Genomic DNA, 16,156 nt, shown 5'->3' with positions numbered 1-16,156 from the left:
GACGTTTTGTGGACGTTTTATCGTAGTTACCGAAACCCGAAGTGAGTGTTTTCTCCGCTTCGTCGTCAGGAGAACGGACTGTCGTTTGCACTATTAGCATAATCGCGTAGCTGCCCAGTATATTTGCTCTACTTCGACCCGTGTCTGTACGGTCCTGAATTCATCCCTGCTGCGCTAAAAAGTCTACCCAAGAAATATTAAGTAAAATGTGTTTACCCCTTGAGAAAAGGTTATCCATGCAGCGTATATTTGTGTTCTATGTAAAAGTGAACAGCATATTCAATCGACGAAAACGCGTATCAGCTCGCGACGAGCAACTGCATACGACACCGGCCAAACTGCAGCCAGCTTGCACGAACAGCACATTCCTCGGACGCCGTAATCGTCTTCAACACGGCGACGAGGGAACTGGAAACAAGCTGATCACCAAAATGAGGTCAGCTATTCATGCGGGAAAAGTTCAGGGGGTCTAAGGGGAAGAGGGAGGGAGGGGGGCGTTTTTTGTTCCGCTTTTGCAGTGCGCTTTTGTAGAGGAGGGAAGCTCGACGGAAGTCTTCGATTTTGTTATCTTGAGGCAAGCGCAAGCAATGTAAAAAAAAAAAAAAAAGAACTGTCCCTGTCTATTTGCTTTTGCTTATAATTTCCCGCAATGTTATGACATTCAATTTTGTTTTGCTGGCTTCCGTTTTGGATCATCTAAGAACGACACGTTTATATATTTAACGTGTTATAGATTCTTAAAACAGTCGCTAGAGTGACGCGCGACAACACAACGCCGGCGGCGCTGCCGATTTCAGTCGTCCCAGTGTTGCCTCATTTGGCCACGGTGGTGCTGATGATCAACCGACGGTGCCGCTCTCTGGAACCCGGCGCAGAGCCTATAGGTCTGTTTTTATTTCAGCCAGGGGGCGCGATCGCGTCCTCAAGCCGCGTTCATGTAATGCTGGCTGTAGCGTCTGCAAGACGCGACCATAAAGGCGGCGACATAGCGTCCTATGAAGCAGAAGCCATGTTTAAACACTGGCATCAGTGGGCCCATTTCTATTCCTGCTTACAGGGCGCTAAATATAGGATGTCCCAAGTCACCAGGCCTCATCTCAAATAAACCTTACAAATCGACGCCTGCACGTAGCAATCCACACGTATCGTCAAAGGTGAATTTCACAGGTCGGTTTCTTTTTCCTGTAAAGTTACAAAGCGTAAATCCCTTTATGTAAAAAATAGGGCCAAAAAACTCACCAGGATCAACCGCGGGCGGCGACGCAGACGACCAAGCCAAGTTGCGGGCGCATTCGGCGCGCGTATCGATAGATGGCGTCGGGAGCAGCGTCGGAACACTCTAAGAAAAACAGGAGGAGAAAGGTAGCAACAGCGACTGTTCCTCCTTGTTGCCGACAAGTTGCCCAGAGAAGGAGGAACGGCAGTTCAGATGAAAGGAGGAGGGCGAGTTTCCCTTGTTCAGTTGGCGCAGGGGTAAAACATCGCGCTACTGACCAAGTGATCAACGGTTCGATCCCCAGAGGAGCGGGGTTTGTTTGTTCGTTTTTTTTCGTGAAGTTTTTTTTTATTTTTATTTTTTTTTTTTATTTACCAAAACACACATAAACAAAACCAGACCGATGAAAGGAAAGTTAAAGTCCTTATTATTCACCGAGACGTTTTCCTCCTTCTCCAGGCAGACCGGAGAAAGCTTTCGCCCTCCCGACTCATCTTCTTTCGGTTTTGTTTTTCGACCACGTCGCGCCCGTTGCTTAATAAATTAATGTTGAGTTGATTGAGCTTCAGCGGCAGCGAAGGCCGCCTGTAATTCCGTCTTCTAGTCCAAACGTGCAGAACATTTCGGTTGCATTGACGTTTTTACCACTAATTTTATCAAACGAGCTAACGAAGCCGCTAGACACAGCGAAGTTCCGGAGCAGTGCCAGCAGCGCTACATACACTGGGTAAGACGGCCGTCTCCGATTTGCGGGACACACGCGGAACTACGGCAGCGAAACCACGAGGAACTGTGTCGACGTTTTCGACGTTGTGGAAATCGCGGGAACTGCGTCCAAGGCAGGCAGGTTTTTCTGCCGGCTGCCTGGGTGCCTTCCGTGCTGAGTTCGGTTCTGTTGTCCCGTGCCGAGTGCCGAACGGCTTTCAACGTGATTCTGTATTTCTGCGTGTCAGCAACATCGTCAACGTGGTTCTGTATTTCTGCGTGTCAGCGACATCGTGATGGCAGTGTTGTGGGTTGTGACCAGAAGACTGGAATTATCGCCGATGTGACCGTGTGTACGCGTATCAGTGGTGTAACAACAAGATGAGATGACGTAAACTGTCGGGCATTGATGCCGCTGGTCGGGCCGGGATCGGAGGGGGCGGGGTGTCGCAGGATGAAATTCCGCTTTACATTAGAGTTTAAAACCACTTGAAGGATTAGGTGCAGTCGATCGACGTGTGGATAGTCATGTTGGAACGCTGGTCTGAACGGTAAGCTCCTATCCCTATTGAAAATAATTCTAAAGGGCCCATCAGCCTTGAAGGATTATGGGACCGCACAGGCCTTCAAAACCCTTCAAAAATACCCTTCAGGTATACCCCTCAGAAAAAACCCTCCAGCCCCACAGCCCTTCAACCCAAACCCCTTAGCCCGTCAACCCTTTAGACGCCCAAATGACTGTGAACCATAGACAAAAATTCAGTTCAAAACGTTATTGAAAATTTATTGCGGACATTGAGTTGTACATGTGTATTAAAACTCAAAAAGACGATAAAAACCAACGCTTGTTCAAACCTGGGCGCAAGCAGCTGTCGACGAAAGAGATCATATCAAATATGAACAACTAACTTCTTTATCACAGCGAAAAATATATTTCAAAGTACTCACAATGCCGTTGGGTAAATTCCTGATGTACGGTAGTTCAGCTAATAAAACGGAGCAGGCGCACTTCACGTACACATACACAGTCTCAGTAAGCACGTTTAGAGAAAACCACGAACTCGCAAGCAGATCCCGTCACCGTTGAGAAATTCCGAGCACAGTCACGGTTTCATCCACGATGTCGTCGGGGCGGCGTCTTCGGCGTATTTTTCGCTCGCTGGATTCTTCTGAGGCCGGTCGGACGAAGATGCGCAAGGAACAAGGCGGGACAGCGGCCGTCATCCATCGTCCCAGGACCCACAGTGCTATGATCCCGGTGCGCAGGCACTACATGCGGTGGGACGCTGATCCCGACTGCCAGGCTTGCTGGGAGTAGGCCGACACCGGCCACCATCTCCTTGAATGCGCAGAACACGATGGTGCTCGAGCGGTGCTGAAGGCGGCCAACGCCGAACTGGGGTTCACCTGCGGAACCAAGGAAGAAACGGCACGGATTAAAACAGACCAAGGGGCGAGCCCTCATAGCAGCGCTTACCTTTCTGGATGTAGCAAACGGTCCGTTCCAGATCTCCATGGCGGTGAGAAACAAACCGCCCACGAGCGGAAAGAAAATGGCTATAGCGGCCTCCTGACTTCTTCGGCTTCCTCACACCACTCTCTCCCGCCGAGCATTGGAGAAGCGTGCTGTCCGGAACTGGCGGTATTGCACCCTCTCCCCATTGCCGGGGGGAGAGAAGCGCAGTGTGTGTGTGTAGGCATTGTAAAAGGGGGGGGGGGGGATTTGAGTTGCCAGTTCGTGTTTTTGGCGACGGCGAAAAAAAGAGGACTTCCGACTCTGGTGGAAAGCAAAATAGTTTTGTTCATTTATTTTTTTTTCCTTTTTGGGGACTGTCCCCCGCGGGGAAACCGGTTCCCGGCACGAGTCGCTGCCGCTTCGCCCTCGGACGAAGCGGCAGCGACGCTGCGCTGGGGAGATCCCAGCGCAGCGTCCCTGAATTTGGGAAACGCGCTGCTCTCGGCTTGCCCTTTTTTATTATTATTAGTGCAACAAGTAAAGCTTGTTCGCCTCAAAACGCTGCTCGGCCAACAACACTCGGCCCGCGCCTTGTCAATTCTCCACATGGGGCGATCGAACCCGTAGCCCCCTTGGCGACCGAACACCCGGCCAGTGACTGACGGGTCGAGGAGCCCAGTTGTGTTTGATAGAATAGCAGTAATAAAAAAACTGACCGTACACAGATACGATCGACATTCTCCAGATAATTATTTCTTTTCCCTTTGTGAACAATACGTAGCTATGTTCTAATTCTGCGACATGTATTTTCTCCACCTAGGCCGTGTCCCCACAGACATTTCAAGAAGCCTGAAAGTTTTCCCGACCCCATTAGAAAACTCCTTGACAGGCTCTCAGACATTTCAAGGCATTGTAAAAGGGACTTCAGACATTTCAGGAGAGCCTCTGACGGGGCCAACGAACCCACCAGGAAATATCGGTGCACCTCTCAAACATCACAACAATTCCTGACGTCCCCTTCACACCCTTTAAAGAATTCCTGAAGTCCCCTCAGAGCGATTTTCAATAGGGATCCTACAGTGGCCAATGTGACTGTCGGTCTCCGAGAGCGATTGCGCTCTGGGGAAAAGACTGAACAGTACGAAAGTATGGCGGAAAGTACGTATATTTACAACAGAAGTTTAGCATAAAAAAAAAACAGGTAAAATAAAAAAAACGCTATCCTTTATTTTACTGTTTAAATATATTACGGTTCCTGTAGAAACTGCCCTCCAAGTGGCGCGCTGGGATGAGCGCTAGAAGTAAAGTTGACATTTGGGCTAGTTGGTAGTCTAACATATTAAGGTATTTAGCGCACAAAGTAGAAAGAAGAAGGACAAGACAGAAAAGAGCGCTACTCACAACTACGTTTATGATAAAAAGGGAAGAGAAAGAAAACACCTAAATAATCCGCCGCGGACTCGTGCACCTGCAACAGCCCCGTGAATGATAGCGGCTAGTTCATCCAGGCTCGTGCGGGCCCTTCATTGTTTGTTCAAGGAATTTCCTTTCCTTGTTTGTTAGCGTAACGGATTCAACGCTAATACAGTTCCTGTCCTCACGAAGGATGTAAAGGCCTCCAATACCTCGCGGGTCAATTTGTCTTGGTTCTTCCCCAAGATGTTGGTCTCACGGAATAATGGTCTGCATGTGCATTCCCTGCAATGGACAGGAAGATTTCCGCCCACTGTAGCCTTCAAGGAGTAATCATGCTCCCGGAGGCGGTCATTGAGGCATCTGCCCGTTTGGCCTATGTAGTTCTTGCCACACGAAAGAGGTATCTTATACACGACGCCCGAAGCGCATGGTAGGAATTCGTTTGCATGCTTCTTGGTGCACGTGGGTTTTGTGGTACCCTCAGCATGCGTATTCACTCTATTGCAAATTTGGCTCATTTTTTGTGGTGCTGAGAAAACTACTCTGGCCCCATAGCGGCTTGCGACGTTCTTTAAATTATGGGACATCCTGTGCAGGTACGGTATTACAACTGGCCTTGTTTGCTTGACACTGGTCTTGTTGGACTGGAAGCCTTTTGCCTTCTTCACCAGAGCGTTTGCCACATCCGCCAGTAGGGCTGACGAATAGCCGGCTTTTGTTAGCCTCTCTACTTGCATGGTGAAGCTGGCTGACATAGTATGAAGACAAGACTTCCTTAGTGCCGAGCCCAGACACGTTAGAGCTATGCCCCTCTTGATGATTTTTAAGTGCGCCGAGCCGTAGTCTAGAATGGCTTTCTTGGAACGTGGGCTGTACGACCAACAAACATGGGTGTCCCCCAGGTGGAGTGAAAGATCCAGGTACTGAAGTATGTTTTCTTTGGGCACCTCAAATGTAAACTTAAGGCCGCCTCCGTACTCAGCAAAGGTCTCCATAATGTCTGCTACTTGTATGTTCATACGTTCGTCATCTTCAAGAATTACCAGGAAGTCGTCAACATACCTGGCGACCTTGTTCACATTTTTGCCTTCAAGCGCACTTTCTATCGCACAGTCCACTGCTCCCAAGTAGATGTCACTAAGGACTGGGGCAACGCAGGAACCGATACAGACTCCTGACTTCTGCAGATAGCACCCATCCCGCCACCCAACTATCATAGACTTCAGGTAGAAATGTAGCAGCTCCATAAAGCTCTCAATGGGTACTCCGCTGGAACTTCGGAAAGCGAGCTCTCCATTAGCTTCTATACAATCCTTCACCGAGGTCAGTAGCTGGTCGTGTGGCAAGGAGTAAAAAAGATTCTCCACGTCAATGCTGAAAGCGGATCTCTTCTCAGGACCCCCTAATCGGAGATATTCCACTATCTCCTCAGAGTTGGCAACCCTGAAGGGGTCTCTAATGCTTAGGGCGGACAGTTGTTTTTGAAGATAGAAAGCAACTTGCTTTTGCCACGATCCCTTTTCTGTGACAATGGCTCTAAATGGACAGGCCTCTTTATGTGTTTTTACGCTGAAGAAGACCTCGAGATGTAAGCGCTCTGCTTTCCCAACTCTTGCGGCTAACTGGGTTAACGCTAGCCGCTCACACAGAGTTTTTGCTTTATCTCTGGTTTTCTTCAGGGCGACTTGCACCGGTCTAAAATTTTTCTCAATAGCTGCCATGGCCTTTTCGTTGTACTGGCCATCTGGCAACACTATAAAATGTCCTTCCTTATCAGATAACAGGACGCGTAGTCCATTAGTGACCATGTATTCTACCAAGGGCCTAAACGGTCCCACTGGTCCTCGTTTTTGCGGAACCTGAGGGTTATCCACGCACTCAGAGATGCACCTTGGTCGGTCCTCCTCTACTGTCCGGTATGCTACTTTCTTGGCTAGTGCGACCAACTCCGGTGGGCTCAAGACTGGCTCGTAGCAAAACTTAGGGCCTACCTCCAACCGCTTGCCAACATCCGGTGGAATCGTTACATCACCGAGGATTGTGAACTTGCCCGCCTGGGAGGGAACCTTGTCTTTCTTGGTTGGTAGATGGGGTCTAATGCTTTGCCAGAGGAACTCCGTAGCATCTCTCGCTGACTTGCTCATCCTACGGAAGTATCTTCGTTTTTGTCCATCATTGCCAGTACTCGAAGCACAGGCTACTCGCAGGCAGTCTCTGATATATCTTTCCTGGCGCCAGTATTCCGATCGCAGCACACGGCATACCCTTCTCGTATGCCCAGTCGATGGAGCAAGGAAGCCGCACACACCTCTGAGTTCCGCTGGACAGGTACCTCTTCGGATGTGCCTTTTCTTTTCTCTTTTCTGTCTTGTCCTTCTTCTTTCTACTTTGTGCGCTAAATACCTTAATATGAGCGCTAGAAGTTTTCGAGCTCGCAACGGCGTAGCTCCGTACGCTTAACAGTTGCCGCAAGTCGCGGCTTTGACTGGATTCAAGTTGATCGAAAAGCGATTTCTCAGCCCGTGAAGCATCACTTCCAGCTGAGTCAATATCCGCTCTACAAAGATTAATTCAAGACGGCAATTGCAGCCGTGCGCGAACGGCACAAATAGAAAAACAAACACTACAATTTAAATACTGTCTACGAAGGGCCATGCGGGAAAACAAAGTCATGGCTTGGAACCACATTGGAGCGACTCGATTTATTGGCTTTCAAATAATTACGGCATGATCGAGCGTTTTCTTTTTAATAAGAGATTCATCCCCTGAGCCATTAAAAATATTCTCAGGTGTATGACATTGCTGGAAAAAAAATTAGCATGTTCGGAATATTTTTTATTGCTTAGGGAGTCACCGAAAAATTCCGTACGTTCAAAACGACCACTATAATAGACGGAAACGCAGGGCTTGAGAGTATTGATCGGGGTAGTGTGCTGTTGTATTGATGTTTGTATGTGCGATGCCTGTGTATGCGCTCAATATATGTTCACCTGATGCTTGTAGTGTGCGTAACGTGTCTACATGTGTTAGAGATTCCCGAAGAGAAGGAAACGCAATTGTGGCGTAAGAAAATAAACATATTTTTTTGTAAAACATGAATTGGGCGGTGCCTAGCGCCATCTAGCCTAGCTACTTCCGATTACTCTGCTTGACCCTGCCATCTGGTGGCAAGCGATTTAACATCATTTTACGCTACGCGGCTACGCCATAATTTCGTGTTACCGTGCTGAGCAAAGCCAAACGGTTGCTTCGGATTTGCTTTTTTTTTTTTTTTTTTTTTTTTTTTTTGAGAGCGGCTTTTGGTTTTGCGGGCGAATGATTTTCACTCCTGCGTGATGTGCCGTTGACGCAGCGGTTGACGAAGGAATTGTGGCTCGAGGAATAGCAAAGGTAAGACATAAAGTGCGCGAACTAGGTGCCGGTTGTCTCCGTTGAACATCGCAGTGCTGACGATGAGAAGACCGAGTGACTGCATGCTTTCGAAACGTAAGTTTCTTTACCTGCAGGAGTAAATAAATTTCGAAAATAAATACAGTTCGCGGAAAGCTCGTGTTACGTTTTTATTTGCTGCTTCTCTCGCTTCGTACAATAGACTTAGTGTTCTCGTTAAGCCTTATCGAGCTCGATTTGCTCGATTCGTGGCCGCCATAATGAGATGCAATCGACGGAGGAACTTTTGCTCCCCTGCTTAAGGAACGAAAGTTTCTCCCTTTCTGAAGGAACATATGTGTCAAGAGTGTTCCTCCCTTTAGGGAGGACTATACTGACCTTTTTTTCTAAGAGTGAAGATGTAACCAACCAGCGAAAGAAAGCAGAAGACACGCAGACTGAATAAAAGGTTAAAAGCGCCTCTTCTGTCGTTCGGGTCTTTTTATTGTCCCCGTTTGTTCGCGCTTTTTAACCTTTCATTCAGTAGTGGACCAACTTGCCCAAGCCTAATTTTTAAACACACGAAGACGAAATTCGTTGGGAGCAAAGGCGTCATCATTAAGCAAACGCATTTTTTTAGCTTTAAGTATGGCTTTTATTGTCTTTATTTATTTTCTAACCAGAGGTACGTAACAAAAGATTCTGCTTAATTTAATAAACAATGATGTGTCGAGACCAGTCTCAATAAGGAGGTAGCGCCATCTATCAATACGAGCGCCAACTGCGCCCCGCAACTTGACCGCGTTGTCTGCGTTGCCGCCCACCGTTAACACTGTCAAGTTTCGTGGACCCATTTTTTTCCGGAAAGGGAGCTACGTTTTCTAATTTCACAAGAAAAAACCGACCTGTGACGCACACCTTTGCCGAAAAGTCTAAATTGCTACGTGCCGGCGTCGAGTTTTATGGTCCATTTTATATCGAGCCGGGGGACTTTGGACACCCTATATCATAGCCTCCTCTATACTGACAAAGGCTGGAAGATCGTCATGAGACGTGGCCGCCGAAAGGGAAAATATAGAGCTGCAGACAACGGATGAGAGGAGAGCCATGTAACGGGCGCCCTGCTGCGGCGAGACGCCGAAGCACACTGCCCCGAGCGATGGAATGTCCCCTCGTGCTCCTCTCGTTCCTCGCGCGTCCTCGCCGCTGCAAAAACTGCGCGCTCACTACCAGCTTCCCCGAGAAATGCTCTGTGCTACCAGATCCTCGCGCTCGAAATCTGCGACCGGGTGCTCTATGGCTCCGTTGTCGAACTGCCAGGCTTTATGAGTATAGAAAAGGCTATGTCAATATATATATATATATATATATATATATATATATATATATATATATATATATATATATATATATATATATATATATGCGGCTCGTGGGGGGAAGGGGGGCCTTTCAGCTTTATCAAAACGCCAAGGACATACGTTTTTACCTGTTTTGTTCTTTTTGCTGTTTTTTATACCGACCGGAAACTACGTAAGTTGGCGGAATGCCGAGCAATCGCACCGCGCCCTAAAAATATTCTCAATTGCTCCCCTGAGACGTCGCTTAAGACTCAAGAACTAAAGGCCTATTCCGCCCCCCCCCCCCTCCCCGCGCCCCCCCAAGCCACTAGCAAAGCTCGCAAGAGGCGACCATCAAAACCGTATTCTTGTCTTTTATCGTGCACCAGCCACGGTCTAATGTGCCCAGAATCTGAAGGACAGAAGAAGACGTGAGCGCGCGGTGACGTGAGCACGGCGAGCTTTGCTTGGAATGATGGTTGGGTACGCTTCAATCTGGCTGCATTTTGTCACCACTGCAGTAGAGTGACTCGAAGTGTATTATCCGCTTCACTCGTGGAACGCCTTAGAACGCTGAACGCCGGCGTTCGGCGTTCATCGTTCACCGTAGGCAGCTAGCATTCTGTCTACCCACTATTCCTTCCAACCAGATGTCTGCATTCTGACATCCCCTCGTTCTCCCGTTTCCTCCTCTCCCTCCGTTTTTTGGCCCATGCGAGCGTTTGTCAGTGTATGTCGATGTGCGAAAAAAGCGATCGAAAAAACTAAAAAAAACAACTACCAATAATTTCTTTTTCCTTTTTAGTTTTTTTTTTTTTTTTTTTTTTTTGCATATCGTTTGCGAGCAAGGTAAGTGAGCGTCATGGCACAAACATAAACAGAGACCTAAAAAAATATAATATTTAGCGAAACAGGCGCATTGCTCAAAACTTGAGAGACATGTACGTATTCTCCGAAGTGAAATGACGGACAAATCCGTGAACAAACGAGATGCGAGGCGAATGTCCGAATGCTTCCAACAAAGTGACTCGGAATGTATTACATGTGTAGGCAATTACGTTAAATTAATTATCATGGTCGCAATCCCGACGGTTGCAAGAGTATCAAAGAAGTGGGGCCGCCTTGACTGGAACCGAGATAGTTGTTTAGCATAATAGCTGATGTGGAACCGGAGGTTTACGCTAGTACCTTCATAAAAAATGGAAAAAAAAAAAAAACACCCCGCGGAGCGCTTCTTTTAGGCGTGTGCTTGCGAGACCTACTTTTTGAAATCAATGTCACTCGAGGATATCTCCCTGTAAGCAGTTGGGTGAACCCAAAATGACTCGTAATTATAAAAACAAGCGAGCTCAACGAGCTTTCCGGTTCGTGAAATCGCTGGCAGTAACCACCGCCAGCAATGCTTGTTACAGTTTAAAAAAAAAAAAACGCGGAAAATATAATCTTACGATAATTTTGAAAAGCATAATAACTCTATCTACCGGGTGCCCCAAGTAGCGACCAGGCTCTTGAAACGAACCGCAAAATTCGGTTTTTTAACCTATCGCGCTAAGACTTTGTGCAGCATTGCGCACAGATGGTGCATTTTCGTTTTTGTAGAATTTACAAAGAACGATCTTACCTGTGAAAGATTAAAGAAAGAAAAAGGCTTACCTCCTATGGAAACGCAGCGAAGCCACCGGTCTTCAAACAATAAGACACCGTTTTGCACGGCCACCGGTCGCGATGCCAACTCCACCAACGAACGAGCATACGGTGCCGAGAGCCGGCGTCTTTAGCAGACGACCTTTTCGACTCAAAAGCAGAGCGTGTTCCACATACGGCGACAGTCGCAGAAACAAAAACAGACGCATAACAACATGGAACTGCAAATCAGACGACGTAAGTACCACGAAAAAAACAAAAACAGTTATAATAACTCAAGAAACTATTTTTTAATCGATAATGTGTTCATTCAATTGTTTTATAAGTGAGGATGATAAAATAATACATTGGTAACTGATATAAAAAAAGCTCGCGCCGCTTTTGAGTCGAAAATATCGTCGGCTAAAGACGCCGGCTCGACGTCGCATGCTCGTTCGTTGGCGGCAGTTGGCGTTGCGACCTCTTGAGCCATATCTTGTCTCCCGTGCGAAACGGCGCCGTATTGTTTGAAGACCGGTTTCTTCGCTGCTTTTTCATAGGAGCTAAGTCTTTTTACTCTCTTTCTTTTTTCCTCAGTTAAGCTTACTCTGCAAATTTTACAAACTAAAAAATAAAGCACTATTTGTGAGCAACGCTGCACAAACTCGTAGCGCGATAGGTTAAGAAACCAAATATTACGGTCGATTTAAAGAGCCTGACCGCTACTTGAGAAACCCGTTATATTATTTGTTTCTCAAATATAAGAAATCACATGTCAAATAAAACACTAACTCGCCACAAAGACACAGTTTCACAACGATTGTTTTAAACGTCACACATCTCTGCAACGAATGAAAGTTGAAAAATGGAGAGGGCTACTCCCAATTGTGTCTGGCGGCGTAAATATTGAGCAAAATATTTTATTTCGCATAAAAAAAAGATGTAAACAACATCTGTTCTTTTTTTATATTTTAGAATTTATTTTGAGGGAGTTTGACACTCTGATAACGAAGACTCCGGAGGTTGGTTCGCCTGTTGTAAATGCGACAAGTCAATAAGCTAAGTGATGAGCCCCATCCCCTTGTTACGTAAACGTTAAAATACCTGCGATTCGTTTTTTTTTTTCAAATTCACAGTATTTTAATAAGCGCATATAATGTTTTCGTTTATTTTATTGCACTTTCCGTTTCAACAAACCTTCTACTGGAACAATGCCGATCTCCAACAATCGCTGGCCAAGGTATAAACGAAAAATTAAAAAGTAGATTTTGTGCTAACTTCATAATCTATATGATCCGAGAAACTGAGGGTGAGGAAGAGACAAGAGCGCACAAGGATGTCCGAACGCCGATCTCTGGTTCGGATGACTATTGGGTAGATCTAAAGCTAGCTGTATCTGTCTCCACGAGACTCGTCGAACGCGATAAAACGCGCAACGCCGGCGTCTGGCGTTTTGCTATCGCATTCGAAAGCCTTCGACCAGTGCAGTAGAGACAAAGGCAGCAGCTAGCCTTAGGTCAACCCAGTAATATTTCGAACCAGAGCTTGGCGTTCTGACATTCCCGGGAGCTATAGTTTGCCTTCTCTCCCTCAGTTTCTCGGAACACTACGCCAATATGCTGTTCTAACGCACCAATATGACAGATACCTTAACTGCCTTCATTGTCATCGTTTCGTTCTAATTGCTGAAAGTAGACGACAGGTCTGATCGTCTGCTCCATGCATGTGCTATCACAACAAGAAATGTCATTGGAAGATCCAGTACCGGCCACAGCACCCACACAAAAACCGGGCGGCGGAAAAAGGTTCACCCGAGAAAAGCTCAGCGGAGATAAGCTCACCGGAGAAACGCTCACCGCAAATCCGGTAGATGCAGAGAAATGCTCACCGGCCTCTGAGCGGATGCGGAGAAAAGCTCACCTATTTTTTTTTTGTTTGTTAACTTAGCGTATTCTGCGTCAAGCGTGGCAATTTAAAACAATTCACATTCGCCACTTCAATAAAAATGTCCCCTTTTTTGTGATATTCTTGAAGTTCATTCGGCATATTTACTAATTCCTCAGAAATGAGTAATCACCCATTCTGTATATTAATGAAGCCGCAAGTATAAAATCAGAACATCGTACACCGGTATAATAGACAACAATTTATTGACAACTGACAGTGCGCCGTCGGTAGCTCTGACAGATAAATAGGTAGGTTCTTTGCGAACTAATATGCATAGCGGTGTGTGAACCGTTTCAACTCCAAATATTGTGTAGTGCCCAATAGATAGATAGGTGTTTGCTGATGTAAGCAGTGTCGGCTGGTGCTGCTTTCTTTCTGTTAATTTCACGAACAAAACTTTAATTGCGAGAACAGCTTCGTCCTGTCGTGTTTATTGTCTTCACTCTATCGTCGTCGTTTGAGCGTTTTTCATCATGTATAACATTTACCAACTCGGCCAATACGCTAACTTAGAGAAGACTACTTCTTATATAGGTCACGAGTAACAATGATGAAAGCATACAGATCTGAAGGTCATGGGTGGCTCACCGTAGAAGGGCACTACCACACAAAGGCAACGACTGGAAACACCAGCACGAACGGCTAGAAAACGTGCTTGTCCGTAGTAGGAAGAAACTTTGATATCCTACTGACTCTTTTTATCCTGATTTCAAAGTTTAACAAAAAGTTTAAAGAGAATTTCAGGCACAGCGTTGTTGTGCATGCAATTTCAACTTTTTGTCATTTAAAGTTTTGATTTTTAGCTTTTATGCAGACATTATTAAGTGTTAGAAATGTTTTCTGTTCTTCAAGTTAATAAAAATTTCAGTTAGCCTTTTGTTGCTATAGAGACTAAGCCATAAAAAACATACGCCCGTAATTATTGATTTGGGAGCAAAATACCCAATAATCTTTAAAAAATATTACAAAAAAGTACGTTTTCTTTTTTCACAAAGCTGACGAATTGTAATGATGATAAACTGATATATGTTACGCATAATCCAACAACCTTCATATAAAAATAAGAAAAAAAATCGGTAAGATTTTCTCCGCATATTTTCACATTACCGGTGAGCTTCCTCCGCATCCGCCGATTGTGTGGTGAGCTTATTTTTTTTGCTCCGGTATTCACACAAACCATGGTACGCGCACACCGGTGGGGGAACACATCACCTGCAGCGGTTTGTGTTTACGTCAGCCCATTTTTGAATGTATTTTTGCTGACATAGAAGGAAGCGATCTTCAAACCTTAGTAATCCACATTATGTATTGTTTTGGGGATTGAGTTTTTCACTTTTTTTTTCATTGACCATAAAGCCGTTTACACATACATTGCCACATATAGCACGCATGGGGCCCTTCACTGCAGTGTCCGAAGTGCACACATTAAAATACGTGGACCGAATCCAAAGTGTAACAATTATTCTCAAGACATTTAACACTACGTTTTCTCGCATATGGTTTTTGAATTGTAAAAAAAGTTCTGGAGCGTTTTCTTATATCAGATTCAGTTTTTATATCAATATTATAAGAGAAAATACTGTGCTTTGTGGGGCTGGAAACGCACGGACACGTTCAGAGTAAATTCACTCATAACAGGAACCCCATGCGTAATGCTAAGCCCTTTAACCATCATCAACAGGAGCGGGATGGATTACCGGATACATCGCTCGGGGAAGTACACTAGCTGTTTCACTGATATATCGAAATGATTGCTCAAACAAAAGAAATGAAGGGTTGAAGACGGAGCGTCACGCGGGACTTCCCGCTCGATGCTGCACACATTAATCTTTTTCGAATGACGGATGTCATCCGGCGTGACATAAAAAAACCCCCAAAAAATGGCAGATTTTTAGGTTGTTAGTTTGAAATCTAACTGTCGTGAGCACATGGACGTTAGGTCGGCCATGGTGGTTTCTGTTACATAAGACCAGTGCCCACTGTGAACGTCTGTTTACTGCGCCGCGTTCTGTTGATCTTCAAAACCCGGTAAAAAAGCTGTTTTTTTCTCTTTTTTCTTGTTTTTTTTTGTTTTTTTTTTTGGTTGGGGGGGGGGGGGTTGGGGGAATGGGGGATGCCAACAGCACTGAATTGTGTTGTTGGCAATCGGAAATGGCTCTTCTCAAGTTGTGATAACAATGAGCGATTTTGTGGCATTTCAGGCAGTATTTTCTACATAGCGAGGGACGCCGTGCTAGATTGTCAAATTTTCCTACTGGAGGCCACCGCGGGATTCACATTGGAGGCGAGTGCTGGACCAGAACTCCACTGGACGTTGTGTTTATTCACCCAGAGAATTTGTAGTTGGGCAAGTTGGTACAGCTTATATTTCAGATTCGAAAAGCGTAAAAAAATAAGGAAGAAAAGAAAGAGTTGGACGAAACGATCCGTAATGTGGTCCTGAATTCTCAAGAAGTCTAGAACATGTGTGAGGGAAAGGGGAATTGTTATGTTTTTCTCTTCTCCGTCGATTTTGAATATCTTCTCTACTCAATACCGACCGAACAACTGTTTCTTGTTGTTAAAATGTACATTGAGGACTCGGGAGAAACTGCGTTAAGGAATTCAGTTCTAAGTCTTTCTGAGACCTTCCTGCCATGTGCATTGTGTCAAGAGTGGTTTTCTTTAATAACATTTTGCATGTCCAGAAACCAGAGATATGTATTTGGTTCCGAGTTTTGCTCCGGCTTTGTGCGACATTTTCTGGCGGAGTGTGACAGAGGGATCAGCAAAACGCTAGTGTAACGGAACCTTGTATTTAATATCTTTACGTATGTGCTATAATTTTTGGTGTTAGTGAATCCGCCCATGGTTGCACATAAAGAATCCATGAAATATGTTCTAGAAATGTTTTTGAACAATGCAAATAGGTTGACTTTCAAGCACGAGGAAATGGTTTTGGACATAAATTCAAGTTTGCAGGAAATCTTGTTAGGTGAAAATAAGAGCCAAGACCTAGAGAAGGTGCGCTTTTCTTTAGTTCCGCGCATTTTAAACTTGTAAAGAGAGACATGTAAGCCTCATTGATGTCGGCCGCGCTTGAAA

General features: G+C 45.6%; 1 pseudogene; it reads right to left on the bottom strand.

Annotated features, from left to right (window-relative positions):
* Window positions 1-4,904: 4,904 nt before the first annotated feature.
* On the bottom strand, window positions 4,905-6,937 carry LOC120841107 (annotated as a pseudogene).
* Window positions 6,938-16,156: the final 9,219 nt, after the last annotated feature.

This window comes from Ixodes scapularis, unplaced genomic scaffold, assembly GCF_016920785.2.
Source record: "Ixodes scapularis isolate PalLabHiFi unplaced genomic scaffold, ASM1692078v2 PGA_scaffold8__174_contigs__length_109621045, whole genome shotgun sequence".
Classification (NCBI taxonomy): domain Eukaryota; kingdom Metazoa; phylum Arthropoda; class Arachnida; order Ixodida; family Ixodidae; genus Ixodes; species Ixodes scapularis.
Note: the sequence above shows the minus strand (reverse complement) of the source record. Positions and strands in the feature narration are given on the sequence as shown.